At 39.4% G+C, this 25,316-nt stretch overlaps 1 protein-coding gene and 1 pseudogene across 2 annotated transcripts in view; one reads left to right on the top strand and one right to left on the bottom strand.

Moving 5' to 3' along the window:
- ST6GALNAC3 (ST6 N-acetylgalactosaminide alpha-2,6-sialyltransferase 3) overlaps positions 1–25,316 on the bottom strand; it is a 574,754-nt gene that overhangs the window by 313,275 nt on the left and 236,163 nt on the right. The window lies entirely within an intron of this gene.
- On the top strand, positions 3,066–3,617 carry LOC117026706 (peroxiredoxin-5, mitochondrial-like; annotated as a pseudogene).

Here is a 25,316-nt window from a genome sequence, read left to right as displayed (position 1 = left end):
GTACAATTCCTTTATTTAGATTTCAATAAAGTTTCACCAAAAGTACAGACAAGATAGGGATCACTCAGAAAGAGGGACCATAGCTTAGTGGCTATTGTAATAGTCTTTGTTGAATTTCGCTCAGGCATAGATTATTACTCTGGTTTGGCATCAGGACTAGGAGATTGTTCATAGAATTAGAATGCCTTTTGCTGTGTTCTTTAGTTCATGATACTCCTTTAAGTTTTAATTAACTTTCATTATCATCTCCATCACCTACTTTATATCTATACCTTCCTTGTCCACTCCAGCTTTCCCTATTTCTTTCATTTTACTTACTTATGTTATTTTTTGGCTCTCTCCTGTTTCCCAGTAAAATGTAAGCTCCGTGAGGAGTGCTTTTTGTTTCTTTTCTCTATTGTTCACTGCAATATCTCCAGAGCTTAAAAAAGGTGTTGGCCTGAAGCTGAAGCTGAACAATAATGAATGTCAACTACAATTATATATATATATATATATATATATATATATATATATATATATATATATATATATATATATTTACGAGAAGTGGAGTACAGCATTAGGAATAGAGACAGTGGAAATGTAATGGCTGTGTGCGATGTCAGAGGGATAGTGGATGGGGGGAGGGGTTGTCACTGTGTGAGGGATATAAATGATAAAAGTCTAACTACTACACTGTTTTGTGCACCTGAAACTAATATAAAAATGTTTCATAAAAATCACAAATTTAAAAAAAAAGTGTTGGCACATGGCACATGGCACATGGCAGGCACTCAGTGTTATCAAATGCATTACTTAATTGTTTTGCCCTTTATATCTGGATCCCATCAAAATAATTCTAAACAGATCACCTTGCTTCTTAGAAGATAACAGACAACAAGAGTCCAGTAATAAAGTTGAGGAAGGGTAGACTTAAGAAATATCCAGGATGTGGAATCCAAAGAATTTGACAATTCAATAAATGTTTGAAAAAAGGGGAGAAGAGAAAATCAAAGATGATTCAGGTTTTCAGATTGACTGAGAAGGAAAAGTAGGACCTATTGATAAGAGTAGAACCAGGAATACTAGCAAAGGAGCAGGTTTGCAGACTAATCTCATGTTCTAGAAACGGATCAACAGTGTAATTATCATCTCACATAAACTATCACTTTGCTCCATAATATGTTATTTTGAACAAGCAGAGAAATGTGATAAACCTTGCATTCCAAATAACCTTCTTTAAGCCAACAGCATACTCTTACGAGACAATACCATATGGGAAGGCGAGACAGAGAGGCAGAACAAAGAAAGTCTGACTTTGATAGATTAAACCCTTGACTTGATAAATGGTTCATGCAGATCAGTAACGGGAAATCCTACGTGCCAACACAAAGAGCCAAAAATAATCTTGTAGTTTAAAAGAATAAATGAATGATACGGCACTCTGAGTTTGGAAAAGCCTCAGCTGTGATCATGAAATATGTATCAAGAACATGGGCTCTCTGGGTGATATTTCCTCTCTGCCTGTGGTGTAAGATATTTTTTTCTGTTACAGAGTAGGCCAAATTCAGATTCTACATTTTATAATTCTTCTGGCGTAAATTGTTGCAAGCCAAGTGAAATCCAGAATACTCATTTTCTTGGTTGGTGGACAAGGTGGCAGTCTATAAAAGGAAATGAGCCAGCGGCTCATCCTTTTTATCACAAAAGGAAATCACAATGCATATCTCACAGTGGAAGAGAAAAAGATCACCTATCAGAAAAAGGACTGAAAATACACTGTGCTGGAAATTTTCTTTGGAATATGTATAATTTTTATTTTATTTATTTCAAATGGATATATATATATATATATATATATATATATATATATATATATCTCCAATTAGAAAAGAAATAAATAAGTTTTTTTTAAAAGACTGATCACTGATCCAAACATGCTTGACAATAAGTTCATGGGTCATTTATTAAGAAATTCTGACAGCACGGTATCCCTACTGAAAGAAGAAACTAATCAGGGGGATTTTTTTGTATCAACCCAAATCATTCTGAGTGTCAGCAAAAAAGAATCCACATGATCATTTTGGAAACAACCAAAGCATAGGCAATTCTAATCACCCGGATGAGATGCTAAATATATTACATTAAATTCATGTATACTTCTTAAATTCTGTTTTAGTCAATAAAGTCAGCCTCTTCATCCAAAAATCATTTCAATGATTTAATATTTACCTCTTAAGTTTTTCTTTGTCTCAAGAACAGTCGACAAAAGCAGTTTTCTTTTCTTTTGCTCTGCTTTGTTCTAAAGGACCATAATAATGATAATAATAAAAAGAAAAACAGCAGAAAGCAAGGGGTAAATGACCAACCTGATGGGTCCGGATAAATGTAGATTTGTCAGTACTGGCTACACTCCCCAAACCAATATTCATAGAAGTTCTAGAGCAAGCCTGGCAAAGCATAACTAATCATTTGAAAGGAAATAAAAAAGAAGCCTCTCCCCTACATACCCATCGCACAGGCACACACCACACCAAATTCCATAAAATTTCCCATACATAAAACCTGATTTGATTTTAAAACCAACCAACCAACCAAACCAACCAATAAATCAACAAAAACTTCTAAATACAGCACACCCTCAGCATTAATGATTTAAGATTCATCATTTGGATCTATGCGAATCAAGCCAAATGTCCATTACATAAAATATACACACAAATATCTATTGTAGGACAGGTGCTATTCTAGCTATTGAGGATGTGTTGTAAATGGAACAATAAGGTTCCTTCTTTCATGGAACTGACAAGACAGAAGTAGGAGGCCAACAAGAAAGAACCAGCCATACTGGTTCTAAGAGAAACTCTAAGACCACTGTACACAGACAGGTGGCAGCTCAGCAGGTAGGCAGGATGACTGAGGTCTCAGGGCCCCGACTGGAACTGACAGGACCTACAAGCAGCTTGGGATGGTCACACTGGCTTGGTACTCACTGAGGCAGCTCTGCGAGTCTGCAGCAGTGACAGCAGCAGGAGCAGGGCAGCGACTGGAATGAAGAAGAGGGCGGATGCTTGGCAAGACTCATGTTTCAGTGGTGCTTCCAAGCCACGGCCCCTATCACAGTGGGAGATGCCATCCAGACCTTGGTGCTGTTTAAAGTGAGCCTGGGAACAAGGCGAACCTGGCAGAGCTATACAAGTACAAGAAGGGTGCCTCCACCCCAGGATGCCCCAAGATCCACCTGGTGGGGCTTGTGAAGGCTCAGGGGGTCCCAGTCCATGTCTAAGTGCCAGTGTCTTTGTGACTGGGGAGGAGGTATGGGCCCACAATAGGAAAGACAAAGTCCAGCTCCTGGCTGACCCATGGGGGCCTTCGGGAAGGAGACAGATTTATTAGTAGATAAATCTTTGGTGCCAGTCTTTGGAGATTAGTGACTCCAGAGGTTCTCCACGGTGACAGACGAGGGTGAGGGGAAGGCTCTGAAAGTGAAGCGCAAAGGTACAGGCCTCACCGATAACCTGGCCCAAGCATCATCTTGCAGCTCTGAGGCCCACACCCAGCGGCCCTCTTTCAGCCTCTTTTTGTCTCAGCTGCCCAGCCCCAAATTAGATGGGGCCACCCAATTACAACCTTGACCATAATCTGCAATAATCATCCAATTTAAACCAAGTAAGCAAACAAACCAAAACTGGACCTGGAAACATAATAGTTACTATAGGAGAGGGACAGACATTCGTCATAGTGCCAGAAGGGAAGTTCCCTTTGAGGAAGTAACAACTAAGCTGAGATTGTTCAGACAAGAACGGCCAGCCACATGAAGACCAGAGCCTGAAAAATGTCGGAGTAGAGAAAACAGCAAGCAAGTCTATGGCAGAAACATGTGCAGCACATTCTGGGAGTAAAAGGAGGCCAGTGTGGCTAGAGGGGAGAGGTGGGCGGGGTTCCTTATTGGATAGGATACGAAGCTTGGTGTTTCTTCTGACTACAATGAAAGGTCAATAGAGATTTTAAGGAGAGGACTCAAATAATCTGATTTATATTTTTAAGAGCAGCTCTGTGGTGAAAGTTGGTTCGGTCCTGGATTAGAGAGTAACAGGGAAAATCACAAGAAATGGACAGGTTTGGAGATAAAAGTAAATGGCATACTGATGGGCAGGATGTGGAGGAAAGCAGGAAGATAAATCTCCAGGATGCCTTTTAGGGTTTTGGCTTGTGAAACTGAGTAGATGGCTGTGCCATTTACTAAGATGGGGAGGAATAGGTAAAAAAAAAAAAAGTGTGAAGAAACAGCTCTCTTTGGAACGTGCACCTAATTGAGATAACTATTGTACAGCCACATGGAAATGTGAATGGGATATACAAGTTAGGAATTCACAGAAGGCGTCAGGGCTGGAGGTATATAAAGTTATACAAGAGGATTTCAAGCAATGGAATTGGAGATGGTCACCTGAGGAAAAAATAGAGAAGAAAAGAGAACCCAGTCTCAAGCTTTTTACACTTCCATAACCAGAAGTTAGAAGAGGTGGAAAAGCGATCAAACAAGTCTGACAACAGCCAATGAAGTAGAGGCAAAACCACAGAGCGCTTCCCTGTCATCTCACTCAGTCCGATGAGGCTGGTACATTTATGCTATGAGAAGATGTCAGTTAGATCAGATGCTGAGAGGTGAAGTCAGCCAAGGACACAGGCCGAACAGCTGTGCTGACACACCGATGTCATGAATAATGTCAACAAGAACATTTCAATATGGAAAAAAATAACCTATCGTTTAAACAGACACTACTATTTCTCAAATCATAAAACACCTGAATAACTATTAAGTCAAAAAAGGAAATAATAAATTGCAGTATTCAAACAGCTTTATTTTACAATGGTGTTTCTCAACCTTTTTTTTAGTATTACCCCTCTAAGAAGTCTGTTTAAGCAATTTTTTCCTAATTGCACTCCCACCCCCACGAAACTTCAATACCACAGACAGTCTGGGCATTATCTATGTACTGTGGCCCTTTGGATGACCACAAACCTCCTCAGAATCAATTTTCAACCTCCTGTGGATGCAAGGTCTTTCTGGTTGAGAATGCACACATTATAATTATAGGCTGCTGTTAAAGTTGTTTTTAGGGGAAATTGTACAATTCACTCATCATTAGCATGACCACATAATTTATTATCCAACTGACATGTATTTGAGAGGAAAGCGGGTATTGCTGGTTATTGTATTGGAATAATTGGCATATATCAAAATAAATGTCCCAGGCAAACTGGGATGTGTGATCCTCCTACTCACCATGAACTCTGGGGGGAAAAAATTATAAAGACAAAATTGTCAATAAATGAATTCTGAAATGGACAAACAAACAAATCTAAGAGCTGATCAGGAAAATGAATAAAATGGGCAAAAATGGAAAACCTAACAAAGACAGAAAAAGAAATCACAAAGCAAATTAGAAGCTATAAAAATAATATAAAAACAAAGATATTGCTGAGTTAAAATGTGTCATAGAACACTACATGCAGTTTCTACCAAGAAATTTAAAAATCTAGATAAAAGGGAATTTTCTGGGAATGTATGAATGTTTAAATGGACTGAAGAAGGATTTAAAAACAGTATAGATATTCATGAAAGAAATTAAAAATGTTATCAATGAAATATTTCCAAAACAAAATTTAGGCCATACATTCCTTTGGAAAAAAATTTTGGAGAATCTTCAAAAAACACATAACAATATGCTACATAATCTGTTCCCAAGCTGAACAAAAAGATAGAAAGTTATCCAATTCATTCTATAAAGCTAGTAGAAACCTCGACATGTTACATAATGCTAAAACTGGATAGTTAATACACAAAAAAGAAATCTCACCTATGAATATAGACATGCACATCCAAAAGAAATACTAGCAAACTAATATATTATCACAAATTGATTAGTATGTACGATCCAGGACAAAATCTGCCTTACCTCTCAATGTTAACTTACACTCTGAACTTTCATACTACTTAGTTTATCACTTTTCTTAGTCACATGAGCAAGGAATTAGAGAAGAATATAACACTGCAAATCCTTATAACTATAAACGTGAAAAATGTGTCAGAAAATTGAGATGTGGTGTTTAAAATAGTGTGATCATATATCAGAATAATAATGCTTAGGAAAGCTCGAGTAACCTAGTGTTTGCTTCACAACTGTCAGCCCCTATATTAGCATAAGTACTAAAAGACTTTGTGACACTAATATTTCATTTTTAGATGAGATAAAACAATACTTTTAGTCCATTATCATAATTTTAATCCATGTCTCAGAGTTGGTATAATAGAAAGCTTATCTAAGAAGCTGGAAATTTTGTTTATTTTCAACCTGCCCTGGTTTAAAAATCTAAGATATGATTACCACATTTATCCATCTTATTGATGATTCTTTATTAGACTATTAATTGCATTTGAGCTGAAGAAATCTGATTCAAACTAATGCTTTTAAAATGTATCACTCGAAGAACATTCTCTTGTTTTTTTCTTAATCTTATTAACTCTGAGTTGTTATACCTTTAAAAAATTGCAGTCTTGTGAGGGACATGTAAACATTCAATACATTAATCAACTTCAAACTTGTTCAACTTTCTGCGCTTTGAAATGGACTAGTTTTTTTCCTTCAAATTTTTATTTTGAAAAAAATTTAAGTCAACAGAAAAGTTACATCAATAAGAAAATGGACATGTGTATTCTGCACCTAGATTCAGCAGTTGTTAACATCATGTCACATTTATTTTTCTTTCTTCCTTCCTTCCTTTCTTTCTTTCCTTTTCTTTCTTTCTTTCTTTCTTTCTTTCTTTCTTTCTTTCTTTCTTTCTTTCTTTCTTTCTTTCTTTCTTTCTTTCTTCTTTCTTTCTTTCTTCTTTCTTCTTTCATTTTATCTATCTATCTACCTATCTATCACCTATTTATCTATATTTCTACACATACATGTTTAGCTAAACTATCTATATAAACCAATATACATGGTCCTTCAGCATGTATATTGTACATATGATACTACCTTATGTAAGCACAATATAATTACCAAATTCAGGAAATTTAATAGTGAAACAATATTATTTTCTAATATACAGTCCACTTTTAAATTTTGGTAATCAACATTATAATATAAATCCTGCTTATTGACTTTAAACTTTTATAATCAAGCTCTGTATAAAACTTGGAAACTTCAAATATAATTATAGAACAGAACATTAGTAACCTTGATGACATAAAAGAAGAGAGAAAGGAAGGAAGCTAATATTCTCATCTTGGTGGACAGACAAGAAAGGCTCCCTACAGGTGATAAAACAAAAAATAGAAGTCTTAGAATTTAAAGTTAAAAAGAAAACTAACAGAAGAAGCAAAATACTAACATTACCCTTAAACTTTGGGAAGGGAAGGATTAATAAAGGTAGGGAGAAGGAATGAGCTAAATCCCCCTTCTTCATAGAGATGACTCAATAAATAATGGCTAACGTTAAAAAATCAAGGAAAGATAAAATAAGCAAATAAGGCAGGATGGTTCTACCTCAAAATAATCTAGTTGCCTTCTGTGCATTTCCCTTCAGAACTTTTGTCTCATTTGTAACCGAAGAGCTATTTTCCTCCTTCCACACTTATCCCCAGTCCATACGACAGGCGGAAACAAAGATTCAAAGAGCCAAACTAGGGAGTGTGCAGGCCTTTTCTTCTTGAAGAGGCTGAATACAACTGTACGTGGAGAAAAGTGTGAGAGAAGGAAAGGAGTGACACAGTGAAAAGGAAGACATCCTGGAGGAACAGAAAGGAAACCGGTTCCCACAGAAGTCTGGAAAGCAGTCAAAAGGACTTCAGAAGATGAGCTGTCTTTGTGGCTCCCCCATGCCAATTCATCCCCCTGGACAATGGGTCTCTCATTCAACAATTGTGGACACTTAGAAGACCCCCACCTAAAAGAGGGTAAGAGGGAGCCCTGCCCCTGACCAAGGTGAATCTAGACCGACCCAGCAGGGAATATCCCTAAGAGAGTATAGTGGTAGAAGCATCTCCATTGGTACCTACGTTATTTAATGCTATATAGGCTACTGGCAGATAAAACAAACTTTTTAAAAAATCATCAAGGCTCTAGAAAATATGACAGAAGAACAGAAGCCACATGGGATATTGCTGCTTTTTATTTCAATTCTTCTGCACTATTTTATTCTTTACTATGTACATGTGTTACTTTTGTAAGCTTTCTAAAGAGAAAATTAAAACTAATGGCTTTCATTACCCAATACCTACTTTGAATCAAGCACTATGTTAGGTGCTTTAAATATATTCTCTACTTACTCTCAAAGAAAAATTAAGTATTGTATATGTAAAGTTAGAGGCTCAATATTGATTTAATGAATAGATTACTCAATGAATGTATAGTGTATGTCCATAGCTATACTTGAATAAATTAACAAATGTTGCATGAAGTGTTTCAAAAGATTTCAGAACTCCAATGTTGTCCACTAACCACCTCATCACATATATGATCAATCTGCCTGGATTGCAAAAAAGTAGCATCAGCTTTTCCAAAGTTCTTGTTTTTCAGGAAAGAAAAAAAAAAGAAACATTTATCATATAATGATAATTTCAATCTCTGTAGCCTCACTCTTTCTTGGAAGTTCTCAGTCTCCAGTGGTTTGGAGGAGAGGAAGTTTCTTCCTGGCATGGAAAACCTGAAATTAGAGTGAATAAATGGAGACTTGGCATAGTACTTCTGAAAACTTGCCAACCTCTGCTTAGCTGCCTTTTCCACATCAACTCTCATGTGCAAACGAAATCAGAATACAATAGTTCCTGGGAAAGATACTTCCACATTCTGAAATGCACAAAAATCACAGGTGGTATCTCACACTAAATTAGACTTTTAGGGTAAATCAGTAGGGTCAGAAAGTACACAAGATAATAAAACTACAGACTAGACAGTCAGTGCTAAATAGTAAGTTATCCCTGTCTAACACAGTGTAAAAAGTTAGAAAGCAAATAACAGAGGCCATTTTTCAAATGCATTCAGCCTGGGTTGTTTTAATTTGTAAGGTACTCTAAGAATAAAATATTCTTCATGGTAAACACTTTTTTTCAGAGCTTCTAGTTGGTAGGCTTCTAGGAAAAACAGGGAGAGAGTTGTTTTATTATACAATTACTGCCACGGTTTGCAGAGAGAATATTAAAATTAAACATTGCCAATAGATTTGTCAAGTTCCATTTTCTTTACTAAGTTCCTACTGGAAATCAAGCCCAAGTCATAATAACTAGTATTTGTTAAACACCATGTATTTGTTAGACACCATGCTAAGCATTTTATAATTGTTACTTCATTTGCTCTTTAAAATACCTTCTAAGATAAGAGGCATTTGGTTTGTGCAAAAGTAATTGCAGTTTTTGCAATAATTTTTAACCTTTTAAATCATAATTACTTTTGCACCAACCTAATACTAATATGGCTCCATTTGTTAATATGGTTAAGTGACTTGTCCAAGATTACTGTATTAGTCCAGGTTCTCCCAGACTAATACAGAAACAGAGACAATAAAATGGATGGATAGATGATAGATAGATAGATAGATAGATAGATAGATAGATAGATAGATAGATAGATAGATATTGATCTATCTATCTAGATCTAGATAGGTATAGATATATAGAGAGATTTATTACAAGGAATTGGTTCACGCACATGATTATCTTGGCTGAGAAGTTCAAGATGCACAGTCAGTAAGCTAGAGACCCAGGAGAGCAGATGGTATAAGCTACAGTCTCAGTCTATGTCCGAAGGCAGCAGAAGACCAATGTTCCAGCACAACGATAGACAGGTCAAGAGAAAGAATTCTTATCCAGCCTTTTATTCTATTCAGGCCTTCAGCAGATTGGATGAGGCCCACCAACATAGGGGAAGGCAGTCTGTTTTACTCAGTTTATTGATTCAAATGTTTAATCTCAGCCAGAAACACCCTTACAGACACACCCAGAATAGTGTTTAATTATCTGGGCATCTCATAACCCAGTCAAATTCACACAAAATTAACCATCACTATCACAGAGCTAATAAGTGGCAGAGCAAGACCTTGAACCCAGGCAGCCTGACTCTAGAGCTCTGGTTCCTAACCACTATGATATACCCTTTCTCATATCTGGTAAGCAAAAGAACAGCTAACCTTATTATAAGTAGTTGGTCTCATCAGGGCTAGCTGCATAGGAACTAGATAGCTGGTATGGTTCAGCAGGATTTAAATAGCGCAGATACCACCAATTCCTTGCTAGGAGACCATATTATACTACATCATATTCTCATTCTATTCTATTCCGTATATATATATATATATATATATATATATACATATATATATACATATATATGTATATATATATATACACACACACACACACACATATTTCCATATATATATTTCCATATATATATATAATATTTTAAGTTAAAAACATAATTATTCTTATACAGATATTTAAGGGATATGTGTCAACATTATATTAAAGGAACCAGAAAGACAACAAAGCTGATTCAAAAGAGAATATAAAAAACTGACATATTGGTAGTACATAGGTGGGCAGGTGGATGGATGGATAGATGGGAAAAAAGATTTCTGAAATAACATTTCTAAGATATATATCCCAAAATGCTTAATGGTTTAAAAAGCAGTAAAACACTAACATTTAGGGGTTATTTTCTCTGATGTTAGAAATCATTTACTTGTCTATTGGACAGTAGTGATTTTCATCTTCTTAGTTTTCTACATGTTAGGATCAACTTTATAGAGGCTTCACTGAATCAATGGCAAATGTTAAGCTAAACAAAATTAGCTTAAATTTGGGGGGCTTGTTAAGCAATGCTCCAGGATGACAGTGAAAGGTTATGAAGTCATTTTTTGGCCTCATTTCCAATTTTCAGATGCTCTTTCCTAAAACAATAACTTATGAACAGATAACATTTCAATCAAAACTTTCTCTGCATATATGTGGTAAATAAAATCCACATAGTGATTATAATAGTGATTATGATAATAGTAATTTCTTGAGAGCTTACTGAACTCTCACCATGAACCAGGTACTGTGATAATCTTCCCTGTGGGACAGGTGCCCTGACAGTATGGAAATTCTCTGGGAAACCACTTAGCACAGCGGTTAAGAACATTGGCCCTGGACACTGGCAAATGTCTATCTGAAGATGGCTTTACCGCCACCTATCTATGTCCTTAGAGAATTTACTTAGCTTAATTTTTCTCTTTTGTACAACGGGTAATGAAAATGAGCATCCACCTCCTGGAGCTGTTGTGACGATGCAGCACCCGTGAATCTACTACAAATCAAGAAGAAAGCTAACATGGTCCCTGTACTCAATAGTTCAGAGTCAAAAAAAAACAACTGACACAAAATAATAGTATGTGCCAGGTGGTGATAAGTAGTATAAAGAAAATTAAAGCAAGGTGAGGAGGATGGGTAGCAGGAGAAAGAAATGGCGGTGGGGAGCTGACATTTTATACGGGGTTGTCACAGGGAACTTCTGCTTAAGAAGTGATGAAAGAAGAGCCCCAAAGGAAGCAGGGAGAAAGTCGTGAGGTCCTAGGAGATGACAATTCTAGGCAAAATCGGAGCCAGTGCAAAGGCCCTGAGGCAGTACAAGTAGTTTGATCAAGAATAGCAAGGAAGCCAATGTGGATAGAATGAAGGGAACAAGGGAGAGAGTGGGAGCAAATACTTTCAGGGACGAGAGCAGAAAGTAGATCATACTGAGAGGTGGGGGTGGGGAGCAGATCCCATAAGGATATTGGTTTTTACTCTGAGTAAAATGAGACCCATTTGAAGAATTCTGAGCATAGAAATGACAGGATTTGCCTTCAACTGAAAGGAACATGCAGAGAAGATAATCTATGTAAAATTTTTAGCATAGTTTTTAATAAATGCTACTGTGTTATTGTTTTTATCATTAGAAATGTTACTCCAAGGTACAGATAGTACCATACTAGTCTTTTCACAGACCTTGCTGTTAACATCTTCTCTCTGGGTATAAGACATGACAACATTTAACTGGCTTATTTACCCACTGCCTTTATTCTGTTTTGCTCTTTCATTCTTTCTTTTATCTCCTTTCTTCTCCTCTTTCCCCTTCACTCTCTACACTCTATCCTCTCTCTACGCTTCTGATGTCTAGCCATGTTTTCTCCGTTCTTCTGTCCTACAGTAGTCCCTCTCATCCGCAGTTACACTTTCCTCGGTTTCAGTTACCTGCAACCAAGTGCAGTCTGAAAATATTAAGTGAACAATTCCCGAAATAAACAATTCATAAGTTTTAAATTGTGTGCTATTCTGAGCAGCGTGATGAAATCTCATGCTGTCCCCCTCCATCCTACCCAGGATGGGAATAGACCCTTTGTCCTGTGTATCCACACTACATACACTACCCACTTGCCACCTAGTAGCCGTCTCGGTTATCGGTTGGACTGTCGTGGTGTCACAGTGCTTGTGCTACTACAACCCTTACTTAATATTATGCCACAATGCCTACGTCATGCACCTCACTTCATCTCATCATGTAGGCATTATATCATCTCACATCGTCACAAGAAGTGTAACTACAGCACAATAGGAAATTTTGAGAGAGAGACCATATTCACAGAACTTTTATTACAGTATATCATTATCATTGTTCTATTTGTTCTATTTTATGAGTTACTGTTGTTTATCTCCAACTGTGCCTATAAATTAAACTTTAACATAGGTACGTATGTATAGGGAAAAGCATCCTATATATAGGGTTTTGGTACTATCTGCAGTTTCTGACATCTCCTGGGGGTCTGGGAATGGATCCTATGTGGATAAGGGGAACCGTAATTTATTCTTTTGCTTTTACTCTGAGGAAAAGGGATTCAAACAGACTTTTTTGAGATCAGTCAGCAAGCACTGAAATGGGATAGGTAAGGCGGCATGCAGTGACAGTCTCCTCTTCACTGCCTATGGAGGCGGCTGAGCCCAGGCCCGGGGGATGGTGTCTCTGCTTGCTTCACCCACTCTTACCCGCACACAGTAAGGAGGACTGGCCTGCTCCTGCCACAGCGGCAGTCAGCTAGGAGGCAGCATGAATTGGTTGCAGACTTAGCAGCTGTTCCCTTGCTTGTAAACCAAAGGAAAGGATCCTGAGGGCCTAGAATGACAGCCAGGTAGGATTGGATGGAGCATGAAGAAAGGCTAGAGCTGGGTTCAATGTGTGACTGAGAAAGGCACGACTAAAGGGACCCAACAAGGAAGGGGATAAACATTAGACACTACGTTCCCCTACTTCACAATGTTCATAGCTCTCGCCTTCACTGAGCGCATGGAGGAAAAGCAAGATGGGGATGAACAAGAGAATATTTACTCAACCTTGGTGATGCACCAGCATGGGACTCATTTTTTACATGCATGTTCTCATTTCAATCTCACAACAACCCTGTAAAGTAGGGCTGGTTATTCCAGGTCTGGCAGCTTTCAAACTGCTTTATCTTCCTTTCATGCCATACTCCTTTCAGGGACAAAACACATAGCTCAGTGTAGTGAAAATGGTATTCACTGAACACCTAGTTGCTCTGTCCAGCACAGGAGACACAGTCGTCATGAATAAAATGGACAAAATGCAGGTTCTCACAGAGCTCACATTCTGGTGGGGGAGACAGACAATAAGCCAGATAAATAAGCAAACGAGAGAGTATGTCAGATATCGGTAATAGCTAGGGAGAAAAACTAATGCAGGGAAAGGGAATACGAAATGCAGGAGACAGGGGCTGGGTGGGAAGGGGGACCAGGGAAAGTCTCCTTAGAAGCATAAGGGTGACAGGCTCTTCTTAGACCTGTGACTCTATAAATCAAAATTCCCCTTTGTAAATACAGGCTTTCCCATCTTCCCAGAATAGCTAGCATGAAAATTGTTTCCATTTCTGGTCTGTAACAATGCACTTGGCTCCTTTTCATCCCCCAGTCTCAGATGAAGTCTCTGGAAGGCCATCCCTGGCTACTCAAAGTTGTTTCCCTCATCCTTTACCTGCCAGTCATAACTCTCTAGCATGACAGCCTGTCTGTCTCTTTCTTAACGTTTTTTTGTGGGTTGTTTTTTGATAATTTGTAATTTAATTGCATATTTGTGTATTTGTGTTTTTGTGTGTTTCCCCCACCACTTATATTAAGATTTCTGGGAGGCCCAGGATGAGATCTTGTCTCACACCTGCCCCATGTCCAATGCACCACAGGACTTGACACTGAGCAAGCACCCCAACTCTTTAATGAATAAATGAATGAATACGATATGCCACTTGAAGCAATTCTCACAGATGGTTTTAATTCTTCTGCAAAAATTTGCTGTACAATTACTTTTCACTGGCACTCTTATGCAAGGGAAGCCCGCTATTCCATGGCATGAACACGCTACCAAGGCTTTCAGAAAATAAAAGGGAATGAATATCAAAGAGCTTCAAAGATAGAAGGATGTGTTTGGTCCTCATTTCTCCTCTATACTCTGTAGGGTTTGGCTTTAGATGTTGAGGAGAAGAAAGAAGTAAGTCTGGAATTTGTTCTGACCTTGAGGATGGGGAAGCTGCCTGCATATCAGTGGTTGACAGGCCATGGTGTCTCGGAGATTTTCTAGCTGGTCATCCTGGCTGTACGCCTGGTTTCTGCCTGGCGTGGACTCCTTTCTCAAGCTTTCGAGGACACAGATTCAGCTCCCACAGAACTGGGCGCACACACTGATCTTGCCTTCTTTTTATTTTCACTACTCCTGAGTTGGAGCTGCTCCTCTTGCTCAGCTTTGCTTTACCTTTCCTCTTCCAGTCCTTCCAGACGGCAGCACAAATATATCCAAATACAGATTTTATAAAAACTGAAAGAGTGAAAGGGCTGAAGATGTTCACTTTACCTTTGTGACTATGTCTCTAAAAAGAGAAAGCGTCCCCACTCAGATGATAAAGCACACACATTAATCTCTCAGTTCTGAAGCTATTTCATTTATCTGTCAAAAAGCAGGGAAAGACAGCTTACAGAAACTCATTTAGGAAAAAAAAAATCTAACAGGATAATCAAATTAATGACTGAAATGCCTTTCAGCTACAAGTGGATTATTCAGCATAAAAAAAGATGTAATACACACACATCATCTGTGACCTTGCCTTGGTCCTTATGAGATTAGAGATACAAAATGCATGGGGAAAAAAACCACCCTCAAACCAAAGATGTTAAAGGATGGGCACACAGGCCAGCTCTAGATGCTGAGAACCTTCTGGGCGCCTCATACCCTGAGACTCCTCCAATTTCCTACCTACCACCAGAGGCACAGAAAAGTCTTACTCCCAAACACAAAGCCATGTGCAACATTTCAGCATTTTAATTTTCTCAGCCTTTTATAAAAAACAGACCATTTCATCACCTGCCTTGCAAAAGAAGAAGTGTTTGGATTATATTTCAACATAGTTAAAATGGCCATATTACCTAAAGCAATATACAGATTTAATGCAATCCCCATCAAAATCCCAATGGCATTTTTTTCAAGAAATAGAACCAAAAAATCCTCCGATTTACATGCAACCACAAAAGACCCCGAATAGACAAAACAATCCTAGGAGAAAAGAACAACGCTGGAGGTATCACGCTCCCTGACTTCACCTGGTACCACAGAGCCACAATAATCAAAACAGTATGGTACTGGCAGAAAAACAGACACGCAGACCAAATATTTCAATTTCCTTCTTTAGAAGAACTTGATTCCTCCTGGAAATCAAATCTGGCAAGTCTGAGCTGTCACAGTCTATCCTAAGGGCTTCTTTCTAGGCCCTGGCTGGCCAGGCAGGGGCCAAGGTCTGTAAATTCCTCTATGATTTCTCTCCCAGGATGGCATGCACCCTTGTAAGAAACAAGTTGCGTGCTCTAAGTCCCATCCGGCTTGTGGGCCTCCTGCACCACAGAGGTATAAGGCGTCAGGCTGGCCACAGAGCAGTGATTTCCCGTCCATCTGAGCCATCGTGACCATCCCACAAAGGTTTGTCCATCTGAACATCACACATAGAATCACCATCAGCTCCAAGCTGGGAAAAGACTCCTATTTCTGGGCCTCTGTGCACAAATTCCAGGGCTCTGGGCCAACAGATGTTCCTCTTCAAAAAATAAAGGTGACCCTCTGGGTCACTTGGCAGCCCTACAGATATACTCTAAGGGACCACAGCAATGATAATAACTTATGTTTGCCAAGTGCTTGAAAGTTAACCAAGGGGTTTCATGTATGTTGCCCGGAATTCTCACAACAGCCCTGTGCGGTAATTACTATGATTACCCACAATGCCCCCCTCCCTGTACTTTAAGTCCCTAAGGCTCCTAGCTTCTTTCCTTTCCCGTTGCTATGAACGTTCTTCCTTCAGATAGCTACATGATTTTCTCCTTCACTTCTCTAAACACCTCCTAGGAAATAGCCATGGACTCCAGCTCCCTTACTTGCTTTAATTTTCCTCCACAGCACTTATCACTTATACACCATTTATACATCTACACATTTTTTTGTTGTTTATTGGTCTTCTGTAACTATATTAGACTAAAGCTTGGTCTGTGTTTTTCACTGCTGTATCCCAAGTATAGTGCCTGACACATAATAGGCAGTTAATAAATCACTGTGGCATGAATGAATGATTGAGGCCCATTTTACAGGGGGACATCGAGAAGAAAAACATCTGACTCAATATGTTAGTTCCCTATGGCTGTAACAACAAGTCACCACACACTTAGTACTTTAAAGTGACACGGACTCATGACCTTGCCGTTACGGAGGGCAGCAGCCCACAGCGGTTCTCACTGGGCTACAATGGAAGTATCGGCAGGACTTTGTTCCTTCTGGAGGCTCTAGAGGAGACTCTGTTTCCTTGCCTTTTCCAGCTTCTAGAGGTAGGGAGGCCTGTATTCCTTGGCTCATAGTCCCTTCTTCCAACTTTACTTCATTTTCAAAACGAGATGCATAACATCTCTAAATCTCTGACTCTTAACTCTCCTATCTCCGTCTTTCACTTAAAAGGACGCTAGTGATCACATTGGGCCCACTTGGATATTCCAGTGTGATCGCCTCATTGCAAGATCCTTGACTTACTTAATCACATCTGCAAGTCCCCTGCATCATGTAAGGTAATGTATTCATAGGTTCCAAGACATCTGTGGGGGCCATTATCCTGCCTCACACACTCAAGGTCACTCAATTAGCAAATTGCAGAGCTGAGACTGTAGAGCAGGTTAGCCCTTCCAAACTGCACTTCCATCACTGTGATGGCTGATTCATCACAAAGAAGAGAAGGCAAAGGTGAGAATGATACTGATAACAGCATCACTACCAATGACAGACAGGTGGCAGTGGCCTGGGAACCGTTCCAGCCTCTTCTACTGCACGCTCCTCTTGATTCCACCCTAGGTGGATGTCCTGGCAGATAATCCTAGATGACTTCCATTCCCATAGACCTAATTTCTTAATCTGTTGACAAACAGGATAGGGACTTGGTCCTAATTGTTTGGGTCAGAGTCACAGGCAGGAGTGCTCTCCCGTAGTTTCTCAACCTCAGCACTGTTGATACTTTGGGCCAGATAATTCTTTGTTGGGGTGAGAGTGAGAACTATCTTGTGCATTGTAGGATATTTAGCATCAGTTTCATCCCTGGCCTCTGCCTACCCCACCTCCTTCCCAGTTACAACAACCAAAATGTCTCCAGCTATTCATTAATGGCCCGTGGTGGGTAGGGGGGTGGCATAAAATTACCCCAGTTAAGAACCACTGGACTAGAGGAAACAGACCTAAGTGTCACCACCCCAGTGCAGGGGGGCAGGGAAGTCAAGCTTCTGGAGGTGTCACGTGTCCAAGAATCTGGAATTACAGGTGTTTTTGTCTTTACCTGCACTTCAGCTCATCACTCACAATACAGCATTCTGGCTGCAATATATTTGGCTGCCCTAAGCAAAAAGTGCTTCCCCATAATGCTGGCAAAACATAATTAACCAAATGACAATGGCTTTCACATACACATTGATTCCTGCAATTTCAAGCCTCCATTACTAGATAAATCAACAGCAAAATTCTATTTATCAGCAAAAGCCTCCTCTCCTGGCAGACTTTTTGTTAAATGTATTAATCCTAAAAGAGTACTACTTTCCCTCAGCTTTACAAAGCAGTCCACCCATAAAAATGTTAATAGCCACAGCATCATTTCAGTATGCTGCTCCTCCATTAGTCAGACGGCTCCCCCGTGCAGGGCAGCTGTGGGCTTTTCTGACTGTACGGTGCAATGTAGTAAGTAGTTACTCCTTGGAGGACCAGGTGGTCCAAAGACTGCCAGGAGAAAGCCTTGCGGTGCTTGTGCAACTGCAAATTCCTTGTCTGGACATGTACCATTTCACACAGCCTTTTGGAAAAGTCACTCCAGGCCAGAAAAGACAGGATGATAAATATCACCCCATCCACAGGTCCTATTCAATGTGACCAAGTTATACTACAAAACCACAGAGGAAGTGGCACAGCCTCTGAGTCTCTCATATGCCCCTAACATTCTCCCCAGGCTCGAGTATCGTTTAGGTCAGGGCTTCTCCAACATGAAAGTAAACCTTCTGCAGATCTTGTTAAAATACAGACTTTGATGTAGTAGGCCTGGGCTGGGCCCCGGATTCCACATTTCTAGCCCAAACCCAAGTGATGGTGGCCCTCAGGCCACGCTTCAGGTATCAAGGACTAAACCACCTGCCTTTAAACACTTCACCCTTTAGACAGCTCAAAAGGGCTCCATTCCAAGAAGAAAACAGCCCTGATCAGAAGCCACTGGTGCACTGGTTCTCTCCCACACACAAAGACAACTTTGTTTGCTGCCTCAGTTACTCTGGATTCCAAACCCAGTGGGAGAGATAATTTCCCAACTTATTTCTGTACCACTATAATTGCACAGTAGCTCCTGCCATTTATTAGCATGCACATCTGGCAGCCCTGTTGCCTCCAGGCCAGCAGGCTGCAGACTCCAGAGTCCTGCAGAGCCCGGGCGAGCATCCAGTTGCTGACACAGCAGCCAGAGGGTGCTTGGGGACTGAGGGAATTACTATGCTCCAAATCCAAGGGAGTTCAGCCTGGCCTCTGCTTCAGCAACAGGAGGGACAGATCTGTGTGAAAGGGAGTCTGGAGATCAGAGACTGGCCTCTGTGTGGACCTGTCATCCCTCCAGCTGTGAGCAGATTTGAATAATTGGGGCTGAGAGGCAAATGCAGATGTCCTCTTTGGCCTGTGAAGTGAGCCCCGCAAGTCTCCACTCTGGCAGCACATTAGCTCATCTGGAAGAAGGCCTGGCTACTTGCTAATGCAGCTGCTGTTCACAAACACTTAGCAGACAGAGGGGAAGGGGGAATAACTAAGGAATCCATTTAGCACGGCGGGGTGGACTGGGGTGGGGTGGGTTTCTGCTTAGAATCAGGAGATGGCGTTCCACAATCAGCTCTCTCCCTTGCCTTTGATGAGCAAGTCACTTACCTTTCCCCAGCCTCCTATTTTTCTCATTAGGCCCGGGGTGCAGGGCAGTGCAGTGGCTCGAGTCAGGCATGAAGCAGGGGTTAGAATACTGGAGATGTCATCACAGCCCTCACCACTCACTGGCTGTTTTCTTTTGAACAAATCACTTAAGCTTGTAGTGACTTAGTTTCCTCACCTATATAAGGGGGTTATTATCCCAGTGGTGATCTCACACATTTCTAATGGAGATGAAATACGACTGTGTTGTAAACTGCTCAGTGTGCGCAGGTCCATGGTAGACTGTATCCTGATGAACAGGAGCCTCGTTTATACCACAAAGACACACGCCTGTTGTCCTGGGAGATCTCTAAACGACTGCCTTGGGATTCACTTACACAGTAAATGTAAGGGCATCCCATGATGATTATTCGCGGAAAAACAGGAACTATTCTGTGCCGTGCAATGCTAAGAAATACAATACTAAGAGACATATTTTGGGTCAAAGTTCTATTATTGCAACACATAATTGAAATGATGCCCACCCCACCAAAAAGAAAAATTTAAGATAACTGAGCTCTACCTTGCGTCCCTCATGTCAATGCAGTCTGCCCTGTGTTCTTCTTGGTGAGCTAATGGCACTCTGAGAAAATCCACAGTGTGGAACTGCAGCTTCCTCCCAGCCTGCTCAGCCTGCCCTTGCATTTTAATCTTTTCCTCGTGTCAGGCAGGCTTTCAGAGTGTGACCCTGCCCTCCAGACTTGCTTATTATCCTTCTCAAAAATAGGAATCCTTATTAAAATCCATGCAGCCTGTTCAGTTGTGGTACTGCTGGCTGAGCCCAAACTGGAAAAATTGAAAATAGCAAGAGGAAAACAATTTGACATGGCTCTTTTGGATCAATAAAATTAATAATTTTTTCCAGAAAAAATTATTCTTATTCTAGCGTGGTTAGAGATATGTGGTCAGTCAATCAAGCCTGATGCAATATGTGTTTTTTATATTATAAGAGATATTGATTTGATTTAAAAAAACATTCCCTGATCATCTACTATGTGCTAGGCCATGTATGCTCATTAGAAAACATAAATTGGAAAAGGGAGGTGATAAAAGCCTCAAGTAATTACGCGCTTGGTCTTTACCTGCAGGCAGACTTCAGGTAGAGTTCTCCACACAATCTTTTGATGCAAGCAGGTGCAGACATTTTATCAAATAGTAAAAAATAGAGAGTGTTCTGGAACAAACTAATAAAACCAGTAGAGGATTAAATGGTATCAACTCAAGCATTTTGAAAGACTTGGAATAATACTATGAAGATGTGTGACTCCTGGCTGTGCATTAGAACCACTTCTGAAGCTTTCTAAAAATACCTGTGATACTGTGACCCAGCCTAACCTCTAAAAAGTCTAGACTCTCAAAGTATGGTCTCAAGACCAGAAGCATCCGCATTAACTGGGAACATGTTACCAATGCAGACTTTTGAACTGACCTCACATTTACTGAATCTGATTGGGGCCCAGCAATTGGTGTTTTGCCTAATCCTTTGGGTGAATCTGATACATGTCAAAAGTTGAACATTGCTTCTCTAAATTATACTTCCTAGGGACGCAGGTGTGCTTACAGAAGAAGTTAATTTCTCATTGGATTATTGCATACTATTGTGGTTCCCACAAAAGCAAAACATAAATGAAGAATTCTCAGGGGGATAATTAACATAATCGTGGAGATAGAATCACATTCCTATGAGTTCAAACTAAAGATATACAGTTAAATAGCAAGTTCAGAAAATCATAAATGGTATGGATTAGACATACATGGATTTGATTGGCCAATGTCAGACAATCATAAAGCAGTAACAACAAAAAGAAGCTTCAAAGAAGAAATCTTTAGAATAAGTAAAAGCAAGGATTGCCTTGTCCACTGCAAAATAAACACATGTAATTTTACAGAAGAAAACATCTTTGAAGGTAAGGGATAGTATCTTACTAAATTTATTCATCAAGAGTCAGTAATGCTTAATGGTTCTAGCCTCAGACTTTAGATCAGAGTGCTTGGGTTCTTTACCTAGTAGCTCTCTGATCTTGGGCAAGTTAACCTCTGTGCCTCTGTATTCTAATTTATAAAATGGGAAATTAGCACCTACCACAGAACGATGTTGTAACAAATGTGTTCATATGTGTAAAATGCCAGTAAGCACTTGATAAGTGTTACCTACCATAATCATTATCATATCTTTTTTGCATCTCCTACTGCATCTGGCCCATCATTCAAGTATTTGTTGACCTAAATTGAAAGATATTTATAAAGCCTTAGGAATTTTATGATACATATAAAGAGTGGAAGTAAACATAGATAAACAAGGATAGCTGGATTCACTGGGGAATGAAGAAGAAGATAATGCTTTTCATTAACGTTGATTAATAAAAATTTTTAAATAAAGGTTGAAATAAATTAATGGATATCGAATCCACAATTGACAATTATGGAAAATTAATGATATTTGAACTGAATTATAGAGATAAAAATAGAATCTTAAGATCAAAAGTATCTTGGCAAGCACCTATTCCAAACCAATATAAAAATATATATTTAATAACATCCCTGTGAGTCTTGGTATGAATATTTTCAGTCATTGAGAACTCATTATTTGACAAGATAGCACATTCTAGTTTTGAAGAGTTTTAATGAACAGAAAGTTATTACTTATATTGAGCTCAAATCTGCCTTCATACCTTTTAATCATTGGACACCTTTCCTGTGATTTTATGAAATACAAATCTTGCTGAGTAGTCCCACCCATTGAGTATATCATAATTGAGGAGAGTCACATCTCTGGACAAACGAATCTGTTTTTCTGTTAAGACTGAAATAAATACTACACTGAATTTCACACATTGTAAAATATTTTTGGATGCGGTTCTCTCTGTGTAAAGGTACCACTAGTGGCAGGAAGGAAAATGGAAGGGACTTGAGGTATGAAGAGGATCCCACCTTTAAGGAGCCTACATTTATATAGAGCAAGTCAGCTCTGCACACAAGTAATAGAAAGAAATGGTTACAGGTGCTTTAACAGAAATAGATAGAGGCTACACAAGCACACCGATAAAAAGAAGGTAATCATCAAAGGCCTGGAAGGTGTGTAGTTAACCAGGTAAATGAGGGGCAGGCATTTGAAAATTCAGAAAGGAATAAAACATATTGCTATTTTGGAATTCAAAGTTATGCAGCATGGCAAAAGCACTGGGCACCACAGAGAGTGGGTGCAGTGAGAGATTAGCGGACAGACGGACAGACGTCAGAGTCTGTAGACTGAATGGTCTGAAGAACAGTACATGGATTGACTCATCACACAGGTTCTAACCTTGTAACTACTTTCTCCACTACCTCAAAGAATGCCACTATCTCTGAAACACTTAGCACAGCCTACACCTGGTGAAAACGTGACTCATCATGGCCTTATCTCCTTCCCAAGAAGTGGTATTAACTGTGTCCTACACAAGGCAACTTAGAGCTCACTGAAGTTAAATACCTATCTCAGTCTGAACACTATGGGGACCAAGATGGGAAAATTAATCTCACAATTTGCCGAGTCCCAACTTTTCCTAATGTTTTCGTGTCTCTTTCACGAATTAGAAAATGAGAAAAAGGAAATGACTAGATAAAGAAAGTGCACCACAACTCATGGCTCCAGTGAAGAGGAATTGATGGGATGCAGGCTCCAGTTGTCAGCAGATTAGTGATGAAAATCCCAGAAGAGCATTCTCGCAGGCTCAGCTCCCACAAGATGTCTGAACAAAATGCCGTCTTCCCCATGGGGATCCCCAGTGTCGTTAACCAGGGTATGCTCCATTAGAAGCACTGAGTTGGTGAGAGATACACTGCCCACATTAACACACTGCCACAGAATTAACACAGCGTAAGGAAAATTGTGAGTGCAAGGGAACTTATAACACGAATGACTCTAACAAATCTGAGCTGATTAACAAGATGCCTCCAACTAAAATCCTTGTGATCCAACCAACCTTCCAGGAAACTTCGAGAAAGCATACTTGAAGGAAAAAAATCCAGGACATACTCGTGTTCTAGGCAGGTTTCTTCATAAAAAGAGTGGAATGATCAGAAAAGACACAATACACTGACCAGTATGGTGGTTATTGGCTAGTAATTCTTAAGTAACCACTCTTTTTAGTAAATACATGTCTACATTTACATTTATTCCCCATAAAAGGAGTCTTGACATTTTTTTTCAAACGAAGACCCGTCTGGGACAGATGACTCATCAGAGCAAACCCTGCCCTAATCAGTTGGTGGTAGTGGGGACAATAATGTGGTGGGATATTTTCATGCTAGGGCTATTACTGCAATGGGAACCTGCAAGCAATTGGTGAAACACATGATTGGTCAGATGAGGAATTGATGGAAATTTATCCAGTTTTTAAATAGATAAATTGCGGTACACCGGAAATGAAGGTCTGGACAAAAAGTAAGGCATTCACATTTGAACAGGAAAGGCAGAGCAAAGGTTCTACTCAATCATTACATAGAGAGTTGAAGGATTAAGGAAGAATTTGTATGGTTGCATATCCACTGAGTGACTACAAATCAGAACACATCTGGATATAGCTCTCTGGGCATTTGGTGGCCTGATTAATTTTCCATTAAACATAGAATAAACTTCTCATTAAGCTTAGAAAACATCCACCCATTTCTCAGTCCAGTATTCCACTGCTCATTAACAAGCGATCTTTCTTTATGACAACAGTCTGTGCCATTGTTCATCTCCCCCCACATTGGGTGAAACCAATGCAAATTCTCAGTGAGTAAACATTCAATGGCCATCTTATTCAAAAGGAGTGGACAACAGTCTTACATCATTATCCTGATATCATCTGTTGGTACTCAGCATCCATTTTTACCTTCTGTGATCTTTCTTACCCCATCCCATCTAGCAAGGTCTGAAAAACTAACTACACTTCCCAAACTTCCTTTCTGCCAATGGAATATTCCCCTGAAATGTTTGAAGTGCAGAAAAAGATGGAGCTCAATCTTCCTATAGCAATGGTGGCTGAAAGGTGGTTTCTGGCAATTGTGTTTTTGCAGCATTTTCACTTATTAGACTCTGGATTTGTGATATGAAAAGAACTGACAGTCCCGGTAGCTTCCTGCACTTACTAGACCCTGAATAAGTTACTTAACTTCTGCTTCTCTTGGATTACTCATTTGTAAATAGGAGGATAATAATGGTACCTACCGTACAGAGCTGTATTGAAGACTAAGTGATTATCTGGCAAGGAGGTGTTCAGTGCTGCTGCATCTGCTTCTGCTTCTGGTGCATATAAATAACTTAGAAGAAGCCTGACAAGGAGAAGTGCTCAGTAAGGGTTAGCTAAGATGATAATGATAATGAGACCAAAAGGATATATTGGCAAAGGAAATAATTTGATGATAGAAGAGAGGACAGGTATGTGGCACATAACAAATTACTTAAACTCTCTATGCTCCACTTGTTGAACGTTTACAATTTAAAATGGAGGATATAATCAAGTTCACAAGAATATTTATTAAATGGGATAATATATCCATAAACTTTTTAAAGCATAAAGAATTATACCAGTGTTTAGTATTATTAGCTGCCACTAAAAAGTGCTAAAAAAAAGGTTCATTGGAAGGAGCTTTGACTTCTAAGGAGCTCAGGCAAACCACCAAGGAGGAAATGGCCTTTGGACTGCGCTTTGAGAAATGGGTAGATTTTTCTACATACAGAGATGGCAGAGAGAAGTTTGTCAGTTTGAATTAAGGCATGAAGGTGAAAAACTGAAGGGC

Source organism: Rhinolophus ferrumequinum, chromosome 9 (genome assembly GCF_004115265.2).
Source record: "Rhinolophus ferrumequinum isolate MPI-CBG mRhiFer1 chromosome 9, mRhiFer1_v1.p, whole genome shotgun sequence".
Classification (NCBI taxonomy): Eukaryota; Metazoa; Chordata; class Mammalia; order Chiroptera; family Rhinolophidae; genus Rhinolophus; species Rhinolophus ferrumequinum.
This window is presented reverse-complemented; position numbering and strand designations above follow the sequence as displayed.